Source organism: Rhincodon typus, chromosome 1 (genome assembly GCF_021869965.1).
Source record: "Rhincodon typus isolate 14 chromosome 1, sRhiTyp1.1, whole genome shotgun sequence".
NCBI classification, from domain to species: domain Eukaryota; kingdom Metazoa; phylum Chordata; class Chondrichthyes; order Orectolobiformes; family Rhincodontidae; genus Rhincodon; species Rhincodon typus.
In genome coordinates this window covers 106,425,219-106,448,313 of record NC_063332.1, presented here as the reverse complement: position 1 = coordinate 106,448,313, position 23,095 = coordinate 106,425,219, and the positions used below count along the sequence as shown (strand labels likewise).

At 40.4% G+C, this 23,095-nt stretch overlaps 1 protein-coding gene across 1 annotated transcript in view; it reads right to left on the bottom strand.

The window, feature by feature from the left end:
- The window catches only part of LOC109917513 (solute carrier family 10 member 6-like), a 78,809-nt gene that overhangs the window by 24,805 nt on the left and 30,909 nt on the right, over positions 1 to 23,095 (bottom strand). The window lies entirely within an intron of this gene.

The following is a 23,095-nucleotide window of genomic DNA, read 5'->3' as shown; positions in this document are numbered from 1 at the left end:
TTGTAAGCTAACGTCATCTATTGTAATCCAGGCATTGGCCACGATTATGGAAATAGTTTGCTGACATAACTGAATAGGCTTTTGATGGCTTTACAGGAGCTGGTGGACACCATGTTGGTTACTTTGTTATGTCTCCTGATCAGTATGCTTGTATACCTTTAAGAAACATGCTTATGAAGTTATGAATATATCATAGCATGTGACCCGTGGGTATAAGGGTCTCATACTTGATCTTACCCAGGGATCAATTGAAGCATGGCAAACTGCTCAATATATTCTGCCCTGTGCAGCTTACTAATTTAACTCTAGCCCAGAGACTATGATCAGAATCTTCCTAGCCCTGAACAACAAGGGCATTGATGAAAAAGATGGGAAAACAGGGTGAGGTTGTTAGTAATGACATTTGACAGAAGGAAGTCCGATTCCCCAACCAAATATTGAATAATTTTTTGATTTATTGATCGATTTATTCTCATGTGTACCAAAGTACAGTGAAAAGCTTTGTTTACAAGCAGTATAGGCAGATCATAGTAAGCAATGATGTACAGATCAGAGGTTGTAAAAAGACTTAGAGGCATACAGGTTACATTGCACAGGGCATGATCTAGACAAGATCAATGTTAGCAAGATCAGCATTATTTGAGGCTAAAGAATCCATTGATGAGTCTACTAACATCCGGGAAGAAGCTTTTCCTGAACTTGCTGGTGCATGTGTTCAGGCTTCTGTATCTTCTACCTGATGAAAGAGGTTGCAGTAGAGAATTGCCAGGGTATGATGGGTCTTTGATGATGGTGGCAGTCTTTCCACAGCAGTGAGCTGTATAAATGGAGTCCATGGATGGAAGGTTGGCTTCCCTGACTGTCTGGGCTATGCACACCATCTTCGGTAATTTCTTATGGTCCTGGGCAGAGCAGTTGCCATGCCAGGCCGTTATGCACCCGGACAGTATGCTTTCAATGGTGCATCTGGAGATGTTGGTGAGTGTCTTTATGGACATGCCAAATTTCCTGAGGAAGAAGAGGCATTGTTGTGTCTTCTTGACCATCGCATCTACATGGGAAGTCCAGGACAGGTTGTCGGTTATCATCACTCTGAGGAAATTGACGCATCTGACTAGTGAGCGGTGAGAGGCCTATTTACAACCTGTTGCATGCATTAACATGTCATTATTACCTAATCTTGTCTGATTTATATACAATTTCTGATACTCCCACCCACTTTTTAGAAAGTAGGTGGGTGACAATTCCCAACATGTAAATCAGAACAGTTATCTGCCAATGCCAGCTCACCACGTGGTCTTCTGGGCCTCCATCTTGGACAGCACTGACCAAATTCTCAGAGCACTCTCCATGGGCCTTGAGTGTTTGTATCACCTCTCTGCTGACGTTGGTTTCACACACATATCAGTCTCGCTGCACCCTCATGGCACAATTCCGATCTGTTTATAATATAGTTCTGCACATAAATGCTGCACTTACAGCGCACTAGCACCTTTCTTAGGAATACCGCTACCAGGAAACTTTGCTCGTAGGAACAGGCACCCACCTCATGGATTTCAACAGGGGGTATCTCAGGGATCCTCACTTGCTCTCTTAGTGCTCATTGAGTTTGTATCTACTTGAACGCTCACAACATCTGCTCCTCCTTGCCCTTTTGTGCTTTGCCACTCAGCCAGAGCTTAATGTCTCACGGTCTTCTGTCTTTCCTTGCTGTTTAGTGCTGACACAGTCAGGCAGTTTTAATACTTGTTAGCAGTGATCAGATAACGGGGATGAACATATTGGTGTATGGCATGGTGATCGGTAAATGTGAAAGCATTTCTTGCTGCGTACACAGCAAACACACTGCATGGCCTCCCATCAACGCACTGTGAGTTAGTGCAGTGCACCACGTAGGCTTTGATGATCTTGGCATAGTTCTGGCCAGCGATTGGCCTGTGAAGTGGTTCTGGTGGCCCAGGCTGCTAAGGTAAATTTAATATAAAACTATTAAAAATTGTAGAGGATCTCTTAAAACAGAGACATCCCATTAAGATTTTTCCAGAAATCAGCCAATGTCAAAGCTGCTGAGGGAACAAAGTTTCCTTTATATTAACCAGAGAATCAATTGAGGAAATAATAACAATCAGTGGCTGGGGTAGGTATTCATCTTTTACATAAGAAGTGAACTGAAATATTTTTATTATCCACTGTCAACATTCTATGTGAGATGAATTTGTGTTGTTCCAATTTTCTCTCAAGGAAACATGTTCCTAAGTGGAAAACTGTTCCTAATGTTACATTTTGGTGATATCACTGTGAAATTAGGATGGAGAATGAAAAAGGTAGTCCAGCAAGGATGTGCTATTCTGAGACTGGAACTAAAAGGCATTGTTGGGGTTAAATTCTCTAAAACTAAGCTGTTCTTTTCTGGATTAACCTACTAGAGGGAAGAATCTTTTCCTATCAATCTCGCCAACTGTTACAGATGTCTGTACCACTCATTCCTTTTCCCACTTTTACATTCCACCATACCAGAAATTTAACCCCAGTTACTTGATCTCTTCTCATAAATTCTGGCTTCTTGGTTAAATAAATTGGCATTTGACTTCCTTCTTAGTCCAGCAAGGATATGCTATTCTGAGACTGGAACTAAAAGGCATTGTTGGGGGTAAGAAAAATGAGTTTTATTTTGCATCTAGCCATACTATGCCAGACATAGTGCTTTCACAAACAGAAGAAAATTAATTTGAAAGATTGAGATACATTGTGCTTAATGTCTATGTGAATTAAATTGTGTCGGGCCTTGAGCTCTCCTTTTCCTCTCTTGCCTTTTAGTGATGTGGCTACAAGAATGCAACCCAAGGCAGTGGAAGTGCTCCACTCTACTACAATTAGCCCCTCTCTAGCCTTTTACTCTCAGTTTCACCCTTGTTTTTTCTTCATATCCTTCAGTGCTCTTACCTCCAAACTATCTACATTCAGCACCTCGATTGATTTTGCAACTGTGGTCTTGGCAGCACATTTCTGCAACCATTATTTTGAAGAAATCTTTGGAACGTGTTCAGTTAAATTCTCTAAAACTAAACTGTTCTTTTCTGGATTAACCTACTAGAGGGAAGAATCTTTTCCTATCAACCTCGCCAACTGTTACAAATGTCTGTACCACTCATTCCCTTTCCCACTTTTACATTCCACCATACCAGAAATTTAACCCAAGTTACTTGATCTCTTCTCATAAATTCTGGCTTCTTGGTTAAATAAATTGGCATTTGACTTCCTTCTTAGGGTGAGGCATCCAAAACACAACACAACACAACATTTATTTGAAATGAGATCTGACCCGTACTCTATGGTTCTGCTGGCATTCTACCTAACTTCCCATAAAACCTGGCATGCCACTAGCGCCTTTGAGAATTGTTTGTACTTTCCAGCTAACTGTGAATGATTTATGCACTTGAATCCTAAAGTTTCTTGATGTTTTTACCCTCCGTGTCACATTTTCAAGGAGCTCAATGTTGCTCACGACTCAGTCTTTATTAGAACTCGTTGGATGTCTGCCTTCAGTGATTGCCCCATGGCAGAGGCCACATGACTACAGAAAGCCACGAAAGAAATTTGTACATGATTGCATTTCAACTAAAATATTCAACTGAAATAAACAAAAAAAAATCTGTGTACTCTGGCTTTTGTAACTGCGAGTTACCCAAGTTGCGCACTCAATTGTTCTCATGCATTAACAAATGTTTGCCCTTCCAGTTAGTGCCATTTCTGTCAGTTTCTTTGCATGCAAGTCTCCAAGATCTTTAAAGCCTTTAGGTCTTGTGTAGTACACATAGTTTGTTAGCTTTTCCTCCAACAGCTTCTGCTTGGAATGATATGCTCCCTGGTTCGGTTTTGAAATCTTCTCTTCTGACACTGCTGATGCATGCTGTTGCAATAGACATCTCTTTCCTTTAGTTGCATTAGCTGTGTCCAGAAAGGTAATGTTTTCTTTGTGGTCCTTTGGTAAGGCCCTTGTCTGCCATCAGTCAATGTGGCCAGTGAAATATTCTAAATCTCTTCTGGCACATTTGCAGTTACTAGTCCAAGCTTTCGGTTTGCTTCTGCTAAGGTCAGTGGGTTTAGGTTTGTGCCTTAGTATCTGGAATTCTACTTCTTCATTCTTGACATAACATTTTGTTCTCAGATTAATTTAACCTCTGTGGGTGAGCTTTCCGACATCACAGAGCTTCACTTTGAGAGTTTCATTTTTGGATCACCATTTGGTGTAACTTTACACAGGTCTTCAAAACTTGTAATGTTGTGGAGACCACCAGTTTCTATCTGACACTTCATTTTAATTTGGTGTTCTTGTTCTGCTGTTGACATAATAATAGTTACAAACCATTTTTCTTCTTTAGATTTAACGTAGCCAACCTGTGTTAAGGTGTAAAAACTGAAAAGGACTGTGGATGCTGTATATCAGAAACTTAATTCTGAGGAAGGGTCACCAGACCTGAAACATTAACACTGATTTCTCTTCACAGATACCTCCAGATCTACTGAGCTTTTCCAGCAACTTTTGTTAATTGTCTGAATCTCAATCCAACACCTTTACAGTATCCATTTTTGATTTGTCAGAATTAGCATTTCTGCAGCAATCATCTCTGCAGGGTTTATAGTCTTGTTTGTTTTCTTCCTACTTAAGCAATTGCATCCAAGTGGTTTACTTCCTTGCATTAAAACATTGTTTTCTGGGCATGCCTTCTTTGGTTTATCTGATGACCCCCGCAATATTTGCAACATGTCCTTTAGCTCTGATCTTTCTGCTAGCCCTTCTGTGGACAAATGTTACTTTCTCCATGTTATTGCAATTGAAAGGTGCTAGTTTTCAAAATAGTAGATATGTCTGAGTGGCTATTAAGACAATGCCCAGGTCTGGGCAGCTTCTTCAAGAGTAAATCACTTATTATCCTATGTATGTGCTGTAACTGTTGACTATGAACTTTCCTGTCCTAGCTGTGGTTGAATGAAAGGCAACATGAAACAGAACTGGTTGTTTTAATTCACAAACCAGAGCAGCTATGCCTAACTACTTTCATCACTGTTATCAAGAGACTGTTGCAAATCTCAAAAAGTTAGACTGCAGAAATTTTGAAAACTTGGAAGGAAATCTTTAAAATCTTCATGTAAGCAAACATGAATGGTATATTTTAATTTTAAAGCTCAAGGTGAAAAACAGCACATTTATGGCTACATTAACACAGTTTGCAGAATCCAGAGAACAGGACGCCTGAAAGATGATCTCACCAAAGACAGAAGTACCTTAGCCCCATGAGATCCTAACATAATCCTAATACAACTGTTAAGGGAAAAGAATCTGACTTTCCAAGAAGTTATAAACATATGCAGAAGCTCTGAGGTTAAATAATCATGAATCCCAGACACAGACATAAGTGCAGTATTTTGGACAGAACTGGCTTGGAGGCCCCAGTAAGTGAGAGAGGTAGAGAACCAACCTTGAGAGGCCAGAGGTGAAAGTTAAATGGTGAGTCAAACTTGGGGGAGAGTGCCTCCATTGGATACAAGGGAGATATCTCCTTTCCTGTCTGCACAGTGAAAGCCGATGGACTACCATTAAATGATATTGAACATTGTGCAGTCATCTCCACTTCTGACTGTATAATAGAGGGAACGTAATTGACAAAGCAGTTGAAGATGGTTGTGCCAAGGACACAGATTAGCCAATGACTGTTTAATGTTTATCACCATTCACAAATCCTCAGAGACTGAAGCAGTCCATGTCCAAATGCGTCAAGATCTGTACAATATCCAAGTTTGGGCTAACAAACTCACATTTGCACCACACAAATGACCATCTTCAGCAAGAGAGACTCTAACCATCATGCCTTGACATTCAACAACATTACTACCACTGAATGCCCACTAATAATATCATGGTGATTACCATTGACCAGAAACTGAACTTGACCAAATATATAAACATTGAGGTTATAAGAAGAGGTCAGAGACTCAGGATTCTGTAGCGAGTAACTTAGATCTTATTTGCCCAATATCTGTGCACGAGTCAGGGGTGTAAGGGAATATTTTGCTTTTGCATGGAAGAGTACAGCTCCAACAGCACTCAAGAAGATTGACACCATTCAGGACAAAACAAGCTATTTGATTGGCACCACATCCAGCACCTTAAACATTCCATCCCTCCAGCACCAACACATAGTCACCACAGTGTGTACCATCCAAACATTGCACTACAGAAATTCATCAAGGTTCCTTCAACAGCACCTTCTAAACCCATGACTTCTATCACCTGGAAGGAAAAGGGCAGAAGATAAATGGCAATGGTACAACATGCAAGTTCCTGTATCCTTCCTAATGGGACAGAACTACTCAGTATTCTCAGTGTGGAATCAGGGTTGTGAATAGATGACGCATGACCTCCATCACCCTGTATTCTCTCCATTAGATATAAAGCCCTGCATATTATGGGTCTGTGTAGTTATTTTCTGTACCTGTTCACAACATTTAATGATCTGTGTACCTGGGCCATCAGTTATTTCATGATATTCGCCATTTAGAAAGCACACAGTTGCTCTATTTTTTTTGGGTCCATAATGGATGATCTCCTTTTTGCTTATGTTGAAATCTATTTGTCACAGACAAACTTTTGATATCGCTTTGGAATTTCCATCCAGGTACAACAATAAACAGAGAAAATTTTGGATATACTGAATTGGATATACTCTCAACAGTATCTGTTGAGAGAGATGAGTTACAACTTCAGGTTGATCCATTTTCATCTCTCTGAAAGATTATTAACTTGAAACATCACCTCTGCTTCTCTCTCCACAGCTGCTACCTGTTCTGGCATTTCTGCATGACAATCAGGCAATGCATGCTTCTCAAAGTCAGAGCTGTCCACCACCATACAATCCAACAGCAGGCCCAGGTCACCCACATTAATGAACTTGCTCACCACCACATAACCAGATTCAGCCAACTAGCACAAATCCTCGCCAGACCCCGGACAACTTCCAGGGTCACTGGCAAGTTCTGCCAGGGTGAGACAAAACCAACCTCTCTGTTTCCTGCTCTGTTTATTTCCTAACCAGGCCAAGTACATGACATTTCAATGAATTTCATGAAATTCAATGAAATTCATTTCAATGAGTTTCAGCTTCAGCTAACAGTAACTTATGCCGTACTTTATCAAATGCCACCTGGAAGTTTATCTGATATCCCCAAGCCATCATGTCACCTCTTCAACAAATTCAAGCAGATTCCTTAGGCATGATTATTTATTGTCAATCAATTTTCGCTCTCTGATCAGCTAAAATTGTTTCTGGAACAGCATTCTGAACCTTTTAGTAGTTGGTTCATAAGGAGAGAGTTTATCACCCAGGAATATTGCATTAAGGGCATATTGCCTTATGTTGATGAAAATGAAATGTTGGTTGATTTTGCTCATCGCAATTCAATCATAATTAACCTGTACTTGGTGCTTGGTTTGAACGTAATACTTCTTCCCGCTTTCTGACTCTATTGAAAAGTCATTAGGAACAATTTGTTATTTCTACAAACAAAATCATTTCTGCTACCTGCAAGCTTAATTTGTATTGGCTTGATTAGATTGAAGTACACTCCAAAATAAAGCACTGCAGCAGTAAAATATTGCATTGGAAAATATTCTGAAAGGATATATATTATTTATTATTCCCTCTGTACATTGAGCCAATTGCAGGAATATTGAATCTGAAGTATAGATGACATTTCCAGGACATTCAGTGAAGTAGGGTGTCCCTTAGGAGCTCAAGGTTATCTCTACCTGAAACATTAACTCTGTTTCTCTCCATGTTTGCAGTAAAGGTTCCAAGCATGAACATGGGGTCTAGGAACAGCAATTGGCCTTTTGGCCATACAAGCATGTGCTGACATTCACTATAATCATGGCTGAACATTTTCCATTTGTGCATCCCTTGTTTGCTATGTGTAAGTATTCCAAGAGGATGAATTATTCAATTTCAACACTGGTTCAGTAGCTTACAAATCAAATTTTAAACAGAGCTCAATCAGTAAAATAAGTTATCTTTCTTCCATTTCTTATCTGTACTGAGTTGAAAAGATCAGACAGAGCAATTAAGCACAGGTTAACCAAAGCTAAGGAGACAAAAAGTCAGGTAATGTTGCCCCTCTGGGTTGCTATGCAATCAAGTGTGTAATTATTTGGGGGTTGAGGTGTGAAATCAAACAAACAAGGGCTGGGTTTAATGCTGAGATAACAAGGTGTAGAGCTGTATGTACACAGCAGGCCAAGCAGCATCAGAGGAGCAGGAAAGCTGATGTTTCAGCATTTTCTGAAGAAGGGTCTAGACCCGAAACGTCAGCTTTTCTGCTTCTCTGATGCTGTTTGGCCTGCTGTGTTCATCCAGCTCTATACCTTATTATCTCAGATTCTCCAGCATCGGCAGTTCCTACTATCTCTGGGTTTAATGCTGTTTCTACAATTGGATAGGTTGCTAAGCTGATATTCTAGGTTCATACAAAATAAAGGTGCCAAAAAAACTGCTTAAGCATGTTGAATTGCGTCTAAACAGCCTTTAGGTGGGGGAAGGAGAATCTTGGCAAAAGAAAAAAGAAATGTTGAGCCTGGTAAGAAGGAAATGTTGACTTGTACAGCTGTGAGAATTTAAACCATCATGCCTGAGGTTATAAATTACCATCCAATTCAGTAAAGCTGTTGACAAACTCTCTGGCATCATCCCCTGTATGCAATTTTGCATTCTAACAAACATGCAACACACTGCAAATATCTTATGATCTAGTAAGTTTAATCTGATGTAATTAATCATCAAAACACTGGTAACTTGTTTGTGATAACATCGCGTGGAACTGAAGGAATACAGCAGGCCAGGCAGCATCAGAGAAGCAGGAAAGCTGACGTTTTGGGTCGGGACCCTTCTTCAGTTTATAATTTATAGTTGTTCGTCAGTTGCAGCATGTTGTATTTCAGAATAGAATGAGGAGAAGGAAAAGCAACAGGTGAGAGAACAAGAAGACAAGTGAAGAAGAAATGCCATCACTCAACCTCAGATTCGCAACCTCCTGTTTCAGTACTAGTACTGTGGGTGATTCAAAGGTAGATCTTGGATGTGCTGAGACACTGGGCACAAATGGGATGCAAGCAGGGCAAGGGTAATGCAAAAGTTAATTTGCGAATGAGTGATGTAGCTCATGGGTTCTGCAGCTGATGAGCACTTTATTGGGTGGACATCAGTGGAAGACTGTTGTAACATTTAAATGTTTGATATATTAGTGGACCTGCCAGAAAGCCTATGTGCAATGTTGAAGGACATGAAGGTGTACAGCACTTATTTGGCAAGGGCTTTGCCCAGAGCCTGCAGCATATTTCCTAACTTAGGAGTGATGGGCAGTTCCATTAGAACACTCTGGGCCCTAACATTAATCTGCATCTCGTGGCCAATGTTTCAGCATCTATTATAACATGAGAAGAAGCTATTGTATATGGATCTGAAAGGGTTAATACTGAGGACAGCTGCAGTGCCCCACTCAAAGTATAAACAGAAACCGAAAGTTTTCCTCTCTAAGCTATGCGTGTTTCCTTTAAGCTTAGAAAACCCTTCAGAAGTCTCTAACAAACCTTGAAAGCCCATCACTTAACTTGCTGGACTGCAAAACAATCCAAGATAAACAAAAATCCATTTGTGGTGCACACTAATGCATTTGCTCCCAAGCCAGGCCTCAAAAACTGTTTAAAAATAAATCACCATGACTACAGAAATACTTACAAGTTAATCATTCACATCAGACGCAGGGAAAATCCACCAGTTACTAACTGAAAAACTGGAGAACTAAACTTACAATAAATATTATTTAAAAAATGTAAATTTCACTATTTAACTCATAGTACTAGCTGAATGAAAGAGGGGAATCACTTTTGTTTGCCAACATCTTAGAAACATGCAAACATAGAAAATAGCAGGAGTAGGCAGCCGGCCCTTCAAGCCTGCTCCACCATGCAATATGATCATGGCTGATTATCCAACTCAACACCCTGTTTCCACTTTGTGCCCATTCCCTTTGATGCCTTTAGCCCTAAGAACTAGATCTAGTTCCTTGAATGCATTTTTTAAATTAATTTATGGAATGAGGGCATCACTTGCTCAGCCAGCATCTATTACCCATTCCTAATTGCCAGTACAGCAGTTAAGAGTTAACCATATTGCTGTGGGTATGGAGTCACATGTAGGCCAGACCAGGTAAGGATGGCAGTTTCCTTCCCTAAAGGACAGATGGATTTTTCCAACAATCGACATCGGGTTTCATTGCCATTTTTAGAGTCTTAATTCCAGGTTTTTATGAATTCAAATTCCACCATCTGCCCAGGTCTCTGATTAACAGTCTGGTGATAATATCACTAGGCCATTGCTAAAACATTTAATATTTTAGCTTCAATTGCTTTCTGCGGCGGAGAATTCCAGAGGTTCACCCCTTCTTGGTGAAGAAATTTCTCCAGGTCTGAGTGCTAGATGGCGTACCCAATACTTATAGACTATGGCACCTGATTCCAGACTCCCTGGTCATCAGGAGCATCCTTCCTCCATTTATCCTGTTTAGTCACATTAGAATTGACATATGGCACTTGCAAAACAATGGGCATGAAGTCAGTGGCATGTGGAAGCCTACTATCCTGGTGTAGCCTTTTGCTCGCTTTTGCAGCTACCTAGCAATACAGAATTAAGTGAGTTCTTTTTCAATACAGAGCTTTGGAGACTACCCCACCACTTCCAACTCCTAATTTACACAACAGTCGATCACAAATTGCCAGATGTTGCAAACATTCCCAGCTCCAGCTTAGAAGAAGACAATGCATGATGGTTCAAGATGACTGATGCCTTCACAGTCACTAGCAATGACATCTTCACCCTGTTCTGAGGTTACATTTGTGTATGTGGCACGTGGCAGAGGATTATCCTCATTATAATTTTGACATCTCAACATATGATGCTCAACAAGGTTCAAAAATGCTACCTGTACAATCTGAATGAATTTATTCTTTCCCTGCAAGCCCATCTCTCATTCATCTTCGAACCCTCCCCTCTTCTTTCTTCCCCGAGAAGCTTGTCCTGCTGCTCATGCCCCTTCCTCATTCTCCCAGGTGTGCTGAATTCCAAGAGGGATGCTAACTAGTCTGCACAACTGGCCTTGAAAAAAGGACAGCATAATTCAGTTCCTGTCACACCACTTATTTCAGGTTACCCCAGAAACTGCCAATTGTAACAACAGCAAATAAAAAAACAGTCAGCAACTAACTGAAAGCAGTCGATGATCCTTTCAAATAAAGCTTGAGATGGAATCCTTCCTGTTGATGAAATTTGTGCAGTCACACATGGTTAGGAGATGGAAATAGCTGGAACACTAAGTTCCATAATAGCAGCACTAGTGTCAAATCTGCTTAACATGCAGTCACTCACAAACCCTGATCTTCCACTTGACCTCTAATCTCTAACCCCTTGCAACTGCAATTCTAGGTATCCCAATCTCAGTCCTGAATCCCGTACATGTATCACAACTCTATTGTAACCCAAGGACCTGACCCATTTTTCTGGGGGCCACTGTGATTCTTGAAACAATCTAATTTTTCTTCATTCATCCAGTGGTCTTCATTGTGCCTGCTCTATGACAATAGATCCCAGGCCCGATGTCTCAGGAATTTTGAACTTTACCGTTCTAGAAAAAAGACATTTAACCCTCATCACTCTGAAAACTCACAAAATTCTACACCATAGAATAACATGGATCTTGTTAAGAAAAGCCAAAATTCATTTTTTAGGAATAGAAAAATAATCTGAAATTATACATAAAGGGTTCAACAGGTCAGTTAAATGTTGAGCCGCTGATTGGCTGACACAGCCTGCTGAGCTTCATATCAAGAACCATTCAATAAAATAACAAAGAGTTGTTACTCCCTGTCCTTCACTCTGTTCCTCAGCATGTTAAAGTGCCTTCAGGGAGAGAAAAATGTAAAGAAATGGAAAAGAAACCCAATAAAATTTAACAGCTTTAGTTTTTCAAGAACATTATAAAATGTAATGATGGATGCCAATACATTAGGTGAAATCTGACTAAAAATCGTACACTTATAAAAACTTCAGAACTTCAGATATAGCCAATGCATTAATATTCTTGATTTCACAATGTAAAGGTTTTACATCCTGAAAGGCAATTCTGGAATCTCATTCAAAAGGATTAAAGGTAATTGTGAACAGGTTTGATTATGCACATTATGTACTTCAGTGTTTCTGGTACAATTACTACAGACGGCAGGTCATTTGGATTTATTGGATTGATCCAATGTTACCTCAAAACATGATGTTTAACTAAATCAACTTTCTGCTGATGTGTTTACTCAGTTGGAAACTGAGATAAAAGATGTGTATTCTTGTAAATGAAATACTGTTTAATACGTTCAGCATATTTTGTGAGAATTTACCACTTCTAGATCTGATTAAAAACAGGGCCAGAAATAGAGGAAAGCTTCCTGTTCTCAGCCTTCAAATCCTTTACATCCAAACATCACAGAAGGTATCTGATGAGTTTCAGTGAACTTTTCAATTAATATCAACAACCTAAGCCTTATCTACACAAAGAACTATGACTAACACAGCACCATAGACAGTTTACTGTTGCAGATTCAAACTACTTTACCTGCCTCCACACCATCAATTTAAGTTAAATTTGAATGAAGCAGAAAATAGAAATAGCTAGTTCATTGTGCAATCCACTCCTGGTTTTCAATTGGTCCCACAGGTTTATAGAATGAAGCCATACTTATCTGTTTGCCTTTGGGGTCAATAACAATAGCAATTTGAAGTTACATAGTGCTTTGACAAAGAAAGGATATCCCAAAGCGCTTTGTGGTAACATAATTTTAAAAACGATTAAGTGCCAACCCAAAGAAGAAGATATAGCACAAGCACCGAAAAAGCTGGAAAAATTCAGCAGGTCTAGCAGCATCTGTGGAAACGCAAACAATGTCAACGTTTTGAGTTTGATATGACTCTTCAGTTCTGAAGCGGCTGAGTTCTTGCAGCTTTTTCTGTGTTTGTTTCAGATTTCCTACATCTACAGTATTTTGCTCTTATTTAATTGAAGAAAATTTTGAAATGGGTGCCCAAATGCTTGGTCAAAGATATGAGTTTCAAGGAACATTGAAAGAGATAGAGATGCCAGGGTTCAGGGACCTTGAGGCTCACTCCTCCAACTGTGGCTTCTTCTCCCTGTGCCCAGCATCGGCCACTAAGCCCTCCTTAAAACTCTTCACCTTGTCACCTCAGTCTTTTCCTTTAAAGATCGTGTTTAAAACCAAACTACTTTGACCGATAACAAGAACAGAAGTTGCTGGAAAAGCTCAGCAGGTCTGGCAGCATCTGTGAAGAAAAATCAGAATTAATGTTTCGGGTCCAGTGACCCTTCCTCAGAACACCTCACCCAAAACGTTAACCTGAATTTTCTTCACAGATGCTACCAGACCTGCTGAGCTTTTCCAGAAACTTCTGGTTTTGTTCCTGATTTAAGCATCCACAGTATTTTCGGTTTTTACTTTGAACAATAATTTGGTGATCATTCCTAATGCCTTCCTCTACAGCTTGATGTCACTTTTTTGTCTGAATACACCCCTGTAAGCTTCTTCAGATGTTTTGGGTGTTAAAGACACAAGATAAATGCCTTTTGTTTTAAAGTGGAACCAAAAAAGGTAGAAAAAGGTGAAATGTTCAAATGGCGAGTGCCAGTGATAAGTCCACCATTGTTCTCAGTATTTTCAAAAGTGTGGATGCATTTAGAAGGTACAATGTTAAAATTACTGATAAATTTAACATGATGTTTGACAAAGAAAAATACTTATTGGACTTAGATATGTAAATGAAAAAGCAAACAGGTGGACAGAAAATTCTAATGTAGGTAATTCTGATGTTATTTAATTTGAGGGGAAAACCATAAGAAATAGAAACATGCATTCTAGACCATAGAGCATAAGAGTGAAAGATTAATTGTAATCTTTTTTACAGAACATTTGAAAGCATACAGAATTATAAAGTACTGTATACAATTTTGGATGCTCCATTATAATGGATTTTAAAAGTTTGCAACATGCCAAGGATAGGGAACTACGGTCATGAGGAAACACTTGAGCAATTGGGACAATTTCCATTGTGGACAGGTGGAGTGAGATTTAATAGATTTTAATTACAAAAGATTTTGACAGTTTCTAAAAGGAAAGACAACTTCGCTGGTTGGAAGTGAGTGACGAGAAATCATCATTAATTTAAAGCTGTCACTTACAGAAAAAGGAGCAAGGTTAGTAAATTTATTTTTACAAAGAAATGTTGTTGAAATTTGGAAAGATTTTCCATATTGAATAATCGAGGCACAGATCAGTGCACCCTTGAAGGGAAATTTGGATAAATACTTGAAGTAGTGTGAAATTCAAATATAACCAATTGACCATTAAATAACAGTGGGGTAGCCATTGTTACTTGAGGCAGACAGAGTAAACCAATAGTATTAAGTTTACAATAACCTTAAACAGAGCCACAAGTGGCACATTTAGCCGATTAGCATCCTTCTGCAAGAAGGATCCTCCTTGGGCTCTAGTCCTGTTTATGAACTCCATCCCTGACATGTGGGAAATTGCTACTGATTTATGCTGATTTATGAGGAGGATAGCTCTAAAAAAATGGTTTATTATGAAATACAATAATACAGTGGTATAGTAAATAAGTAACTAGTAATCTGGTTATCCTTAACATAAGTTCAAATCTCACCATGGCCATTGTGGAATTTGAATTTAATTAAAGAAGTTTGAATTTGAAATTTAGTATCACCAATGGCAACTGAGAGACTACTGGAGTGTCATAATAATCCATTTGTTTTACTAATTCCATTTAGGGGAGCGAATCTGAAGTCCTGTTGATTCATAACTGTAGCAAACAACTCGTGTTTCATATTGGTGGCTCATCACCACCTTTTCAAAGTTAGACTTCACGTGTCAAAGGAGCAGTGCTCCAAAAGGTTGTGATTGCAAATAAACCTGTTGGACTATAACCTGGTGTTGTGTGACTTCTGACTTTGTCCACCTTTTCAAAGGGCAATAATAAATAAGCAATGAAAGCTAGCCTTACCAGTGATCCCTCCATCCCATGCATCGATATTAAATCAAAACAAAGTAGTCAACATAATTCATACTAAGAATGAGAAATGGATACATTACCACCTGATGACTGCTTAACCATCAGCGCTTTACTAAGCAAAATATAACTGAATGATTAATACTTAAGTTATATACGATTCCCTTTGATCAAGTGACTGTGACAAATCTCAGCATCACAGTACCTACTTTGACTCATATTCCTTTCTTGTCACTTGATCTGACAACTTGCATCATAGTAAGATATACACACTCAATCTTTCATGCGTTATCACAGCTGTCGTCCGTTTCAATCATGGATAGAGAGACTCTTCACATCTTTGGAGAATCACTTATAACCTATAATCTTGAGTAGCATATCAGTGAAGTACAGTCCATTATTATTTGGAGTCACATTGCAACTTCCTCCCAAACTTCACCTCCAGCCCACCTCAGGCCCCCATGCGTTGAGTTTGTCATCTTTCACTTACAAAATCAGCAACTGTCACAAGATAAATTATCTCATGGGCTAGAGAGAAACAAAGTAATCGGATTTCCTTCACTGAATTCATGTAGCAAAGCCTTCTGGGAAGGGGGGGAAGAACAGTTAGTGATTTGCCAATGTAAATAGAGTACAGTTTTTATTTAATTGATTGGTTACAGACCAGAGAGAGAAATATTTCTAGTTTAAAGTATTGTTTCTTTTGTTTTGATTTTGTTGGTACATCCTGGTGACGTTTTCTAATTTCAGAAAGTCCTGTAGCTCTTTTTCTGAATATAACTAGGTGTTGCTCTGTTTGAATTAAGCATTCTGTTGAGGCATTAGTTTGAAAAAATGCAATCGGTTTGAGACATGTTAGAAATAAAAATATATTTGTAGTTTCAAGGATTGGCAGAGATTAATTGAGCTCCCATTAATGATAAGAAATATCTAATACTAACTGCCATTTATGATCTCTTTACAAAGAGCTTAATTTCCCCAGTTGTTGTGTCCACTTGTGGAAGTTAGATGGCTCCAAGTACAATCTCCATTGGGGACTGCCTGTAGTTCCAGCAGTGGCCACTATTCCTGTTTGGCACTGCTGGGTCATAGAGTGGCCAGCCATCCATTCTATCTCACACTATTGCCACATTTCGTACCACTGAGTGAGCAATCACCATTGACCAGAAATTCAACTGGACCAACTATGTAATTTCTGTAGCTAATACAGCAGTTCATATGCTGAACATTCTATAGTGAGTGGTTCAGTTCCTGATTCCAAAACTTCTAAGCACTTCAGCACTTCTAAGCCAAAAATTAGAAATATAGTAACAATCTACAGCACTTATATAGCGTCTGTAATCTGCTAAAACACCTCAAGTTTCTTTGCAGGACCACTATTAGCCAAAATTGACACCATACCACATCAGGGTATATTAGGTTAAGTGCTGACAAGCTTGTTCAACAGCATCTTAAAGGAAATGGATGAAATCAGTAGATAGGGTAGTGAGGACTGAAGGAAAAGGATAGGATCTTCTTCTGTGATCAAAGGTTGGAGGATGTGACTGGAAGTCTGTGGCACGCTGGCTTTGCAGCAGAGTGACTATCCATGCACAATCATACTGTGCCTAGCCAATTTGATGTGCAGAAACAGGTGCCCCAGTCAATCAGGCAATGGTTTGGCTGAAAGTCACCTACCTTGATGTTATTACATGGGGTCGAAGGTCAGGGTGGCATATTTGAATGATACTTAGGCAGGTGTTCAGTCCTTACCAACAAACAGCGTCAGACTGACTGTTTGGAATTCCTGGAATTTTTGACACTTACAAACCAGTATCTTGTGAGGAGATAAAAAAGACCTTGCAGGGGCATCATTCTGGCCGAAATCTGGATGTGATGAGGATGTCATAGGCCCTCCCGGCACATCACTCCATCACCCTTGCCCTGTTTTTGGTTATCCTCGACTTACCACCATCGTCCATGATCATTTATTACTGACCTAGATCTTCCTCACATCACCCTTAGTCAGCCCACCAGCACATTACAGCTGTCCCCATTACACTTGACCTGGCATCCATCATCCTCAACACTGCTTTTTTCATAAAAGCCGAAAGAGCTGCAGATGCTGTGAATCAGGAATAAAAACAGAATTTGCTGGAAAAACTCAACAGGTCTGTCAGCATCTCCGAAAAAAAAAAATCAGAGTTTACATTTCAGGTCTGGTGACCCTTCCTCAGAACTTCTGGATGTTCTACGGAAGGGTCACCAGACCCAAAATGTAAACTCTGATTTTTTCTTCATAGATGCTGCCAGACTTGCTGAGCTTTTCCAGCAACTTTTGTTTTTGTTACTGCCTTTTTCATCCTGGACCAGCTCTTTGTTACCTTCAACTTTCTGAGACCTCATCATTGTCCTTCTCTGTATGACCCTCACTTTCTCCAAAGGCATTCTTGCCCTCCCACCTGTAGACATTGACCATCTTGTTCAGTCCAGCTTCCTCACTCTTGTGCCCCATAAACCTTTACAGAGTTGCCACTTTCCTTTCTTCCTCCTTCAGTTCGTCTTTCAAACCACATTCCTTCCTCGCTCGGTCAGCCTTTCCCCCTTTTTCTTTTCACAGATACCACATGACCTCAATCATCAGTGTTCATCTTCCCCTTTTACCAAAACTCTGTATACAAGAAAAGCAGCTCCTACTTAGTCTAAGACCATAACCCTGCTTAATGCATGACACCTTTCACCAGTTCTATAGATGAAGGCTCGTGTTTCTCATTTGCTGAACATTTATAGAATCATAGAATCATAGCATTTACATACAGAACGAGGCCATTTGATCCATCATGTCTGTATTGACTCCCAAAAGAGTTACCCAACTCGTCCCATTCTTTAGCCCTATCTCTGTAGCTCTAAATTCATCATTTTCAACTCCAAAATTTAACACCAAAAGTACAAGTAATCTGGCAAAGTTCTGCTTAATGAGCATACATGACATATTAATGAAATAAGTTTCTGTTATTTGCTATCAGGGAATGCAATCTGTCCTCAATCATCACCAAATTAAACCCAATTCCATGTTACTAATGATTATGTCTGGAGGGAGTGTGTTTGGTTGTGAATTCTATTGGATCACATGGATTGGTTGGAGAGGCAATTAGAGGCAATGAGGAATTTACAGGAGCTAGGGGGTGTGATGGATGGCAGTTACAGGAAGGGAGATAAACCGAAGATACAGTCAGGTAGATGGGTGACCTCCAGGAAAGGTAGGAGAGGGAGGTAGGTAGTACAGGAGTCTCCTGTGGCTATCCCCATCTCAAACAAGTACACTAATTTGGAAAATGTAAGGGGTGATGCATTGTCAGGGGAATGTAGCACTGACAGCCAGGTTTCTGGTACTGAGATTGGCCTTAATGTAACGAGGGGTATGTCAGGTTCCAGGCAATTGACTGTGATAGGGGACTCTTTAGTCAGAGGCACAAAACAGGGTGTTTTTGCAGCTGACAATGAGACATCAGAATGGTGTGTTTCCTCCTGGTACTGTGATCAAAGATAGCTCAGAGAGGGTGCAGAATATTCTCTCAGGGGAGAGGGACCAGCAGGACGTTGTTGTACACATTAGAACTAACGACATAGGAAGAGATAAGGACGAGTTTCTGAGGAGAGAATATAGGAAATTAGACAGAAATTTAAACAGGAGTTCCTCGAGGGTAGTAACTACTTGATTACTCCTGGTGCCACAAGCTAATGAGGGTAGGAATAGAAGGATAGAGCAGATGAGCCCATGACTGAGGAGCTGGTGCAGGGGAGAAGGATTTGCATTTTTGGATAATTGGAATCTCTTCTGGGGTAGAAGTGACCTCTATAAGAAGGATGGATTGCACCTGAATTGGAAGGGAACTAATATACTGATGGGGAGATTTGCTGGAGCTGCTAGGGAGGATTTAAACTAGTAAGGGATAGTGGGTGGGGTGCAACCCAGGGAGATAATGGGGAAAGAGAGCAGTCTAAGACTGATACAGTTGGGAAAAGGAGTAAATCAAACAGTCAGGGTAGGCAGGAACAAAGCAGAGAAAGAGGTAGGACTGATAAATTAAACTGCATTTATTTCAATGCAAGAGGCTTAACAGGTAAGGCAGATGAAATCAGGCCGCAGTTGTGAACATGAGACTGGGATATCATAGCAATTACAGAGTTGTGGCTCAGGGATGGACAGGACTGACAGCTTAATGTTCTGGGGTATACATGCTATAGGAAGGGGAGAAAGAGAGGAGGGGGAGTAGCATTTTTGATTTAGGATAACATTTCAGCTGTACTTGGGAAGGATATTCCTGCAAATACATCCAGGGAAGTTATTTGGGTAGAACGGAGGAATAACAAAGAGATGATCACCTTATTGAAATTGTATTATAGACCCCTATTAGTCAGCAGGAAATTGGGAAACAAATTTGTAAGGAGATCTCAGTTAATTTGAGAATAATAGAGTGGTTATAGTAGGGGGATTTTAATTTTCCAAACATAGACTGGGACTGTCATAGTGTTAAGAGCTTGGATGGAGAGGAATTTGTTAAAAGTGTACAAGAAAATTTTCTGATTCAGTCTGTGGATGTACCTACTTGAAAAGATGCAAAACTTGACCTACTCTTGGAAAATAAGGCAGAGAAGGTGACTCAGGTGTCAGTGGGGGAGCACTTTGGGGTCAGTGATTATAAATTTATTAATTTTAAAATAGTGATGGAAAAGGACAGACCGGATCTAAAAGTTTAAGTTCTAAATTGGAGAAAGGCCAACTTTGACGGTATTAGACAAAAACATTCAGAAGTTGTTTTTGGAGTGGACATTTGCAGGCAAAGAGACGGCTGGAAAACGGGAAGCCTTCAAAAATGAGATAATGAGAGTCCAGAGACAGTTTGTTCCTATTAGAGTGAAAGGGCAAGGCTGGTAGATGTAGGGAATACTGGATGACTAGAGAAGGTGAGGTTTTGGTCAAGAAAATGAAGGAAGCCTATGTCAGTATAGACAGCAGGGTTCGAGCAAATCTTCATGAAAGTATGAAGACAGTTGGAGTATACCTAATAGGGAAATCAGGAGGGCAAAAAGGGGCATGAAATAACTTTGGCAAATAGGGTTAAGGAGAATCCAAAGGGATTCTACAAATGCATTAAGGACAAAAGGGTAACTAGAGAGAGAATAGGGACCCTTAATATCAGCAAGGCCACCTATTTATGGAACCGCAGGAGATGAGGGAAGTACTAAATGAGTATTTTGCATCAGTGTTTACAGTGGAAAAGGATAAGGAAGATAGAAAACATGGGGAAATAAATAACGACATCTTGAAAAATGTCCATATTATAGAGGAGGAGTTGCTGAACGTCTTAAAACGCATAAAGGTGGATAAATCCCTGGCATCTGACCAGGTGTACCCTAGAACTCTGTGGGAAGCAAGCAAAGAGATTGCTGGGCCCTTTGCTGAGGTATAGGATCCCTACAGTATGGAAACAGGCCCATCGGCCCAACACCGACCCTCAGAGTATCCCACCCAGACCCATCCCTGGACACAATGGGCAATTTAGCATGGCCAATCCACCTAGCCTACACATCTTTGGACTGTGGGAGGGAACCAGAGCACCCGGAGGAAACCCACACAGACACTGGGAGAATGTGCAAACTCCACACAGACAGTCGCCCGAGGGTGGAATTGAACACGGGTCCCTGGTGCAGTGAGGCAGCAGTGCTAACCACTGAGCCCACCATGCCGCCCAATGTGTATCATCAAAAGCCACAAGAGAAGTGATGGAAGACTGGAGGTTGGTTAACATTGTGGCACTATTTAAGGAAGTTGGTAAGGAAAAGCTAGGGAATTATGGACCAATGAGCCTGACATCGGTGCTGGGCAGGTTGTCGGACGGAATCCTGAAGGATAGGATTTATACATATTTGGAAAGGCAAGGACTGATTAGGGATAGTCAACATGGCTTTGTGCATGGGAAGCCATGCCTCACTAACTCGATTGAGTTTTTTGAAGAACTAACAAAGTGGATTGACGTGGGCAGAGCAGTGCATGTAATATATATGGACTTCAGTAAGGCATTCAACAAGGTTCTCATGGTAGACTGGTTAGCAAAGTTAGATCACACAGAATACAGGGAGAACTAGTTATTTGGATACAGAACTGACTCAAAGCTAGAAGACAGATGGTGGTTCTGGAGGGTTGCTTTTCATAGCGGAGGCCTGTGACCAGTGGAATGCGACAAGGTTCAGTGCAGGGTCCACTGCTTTTTGTCAATTACATAAATGATTTGGATGTGAACATGAGAGGTATGGTTAGTAGGTTTGCAGATGACACTAAAATTGGAGGTGTAGTGGACAGCGATGAAGGTTACTTCAGAGTGCAACAGGATCTTGATAAGATGGTTCAATGGGCCAACGAGTGGCAGATGGAGTTCAACTTAGATAAATGTGAGGTGCTGCATTTTGGAAAGGCAAATCAGGGCAGGACTTATACACTTAATGGTAAGGTCCTGGGGAGTGTTGCTGAACAAAGAGACCTTGGAGTGTAGGTTCATAGTTCCTTGAAAGTGGAGTTACAGGTAGATGGGATAGTGAAGAAGGCATTTTATTTGCCTTTTTTTGCCTGTGCGTTAAGTATAGGAGTTGGGAGGTTATGTTGTGGCTGTACAGGGCATTCATTTGGCCACCTTTGGAATATTATGTGCAATTCTGATCTCCCTCCTACAGAAGGATGATGTGAAACTATAAAGAATTCAGAAAAGATTTACAAGTATGTTGCCAGGGTTAGAGGGATTGAGCTGTAGGGAGAGACTGAATAGACTGAAGCTATTTTCCCTGGGGCAATGGAGGCTGAGGGGTGACCTTGTAGAAGTTTATTAAATCATGAGGGACATTATTAGGGTAAATAGACAATGTCTTTTCCTCGGGGTTCGGAAGTCCAAACTAGAGGGCATAGGTTTAAGGTGAGAGGGGAAAGGGACCTAAGGGGCAACATTTTCATGCAGAGGGTGGTGTGTGTATGGAATGAGTTGCCAGAGGAAGCGGTGGAGGCTGGTACAATCGCAACATTTAAAAGGCATCTAGATGTGTTAATGAATAGGAAGGGTTTAGAAGGATACGGGCCAAATGTTGGCAAATGGGTCTAGATTTATTTAGGATATCTGGTCGGCATGGATGAGTTTGGCTGAAGGGTCTGTTTCCATGCTGTCTATCTCTATGATTCTATGACTCAAGAACTTTCATCTCGGTTTCTGTAAGCAGATATCTTACGTCCCATTCAATTCAATGTCCCTCCCGCTGTCACAAGATTCCACCCAATGGCTTTGTCTTTCCTACATTCAATTGTGTAAGTAAATGCTCACACTAACCGGCATGAAGGATTTTACAATAACACTCAAGAGGCTAGTGACCATCCAGGACAAAGCCATCTGCTAGATCAGCAGCCCATATCCCACGTTAAATCTTCATTCCTACTATCCCTGATGTGATTTGTGCCTTTACCCTTCAGCTTTCATTGACAGACCCTACTGCAGCCATTCCCTTCCCACTCAGCTACACCTCCGCTGCTTCTCTGACTGGGCATCCTTCTCCCTGTGCTAGTCTCGGGACTTTACAATTGTCTATGGTGAAGGATAAACCTTAAATAAGTCTTGGTAGAACAGGCTCTTGTCTTAGATACAGGACATAATTTATTACATCTCAATAACTATGTACAGGTTGTATTAACTCTTAAATATATTATCAGAACACAGAACTCAGAACTATACAGCACAGGAATGGGCCCTTCAGCCCATGATATTGTGCCGACCATGATGTCAAATGAAACTAATCCCCACTGCTTGCAATTGATCTATATCCCTCCATTCCTTGCATGTTTATGTGCTTATCTAAAAGTCCCTTAAATGCCCCTATTGTATCTGCCT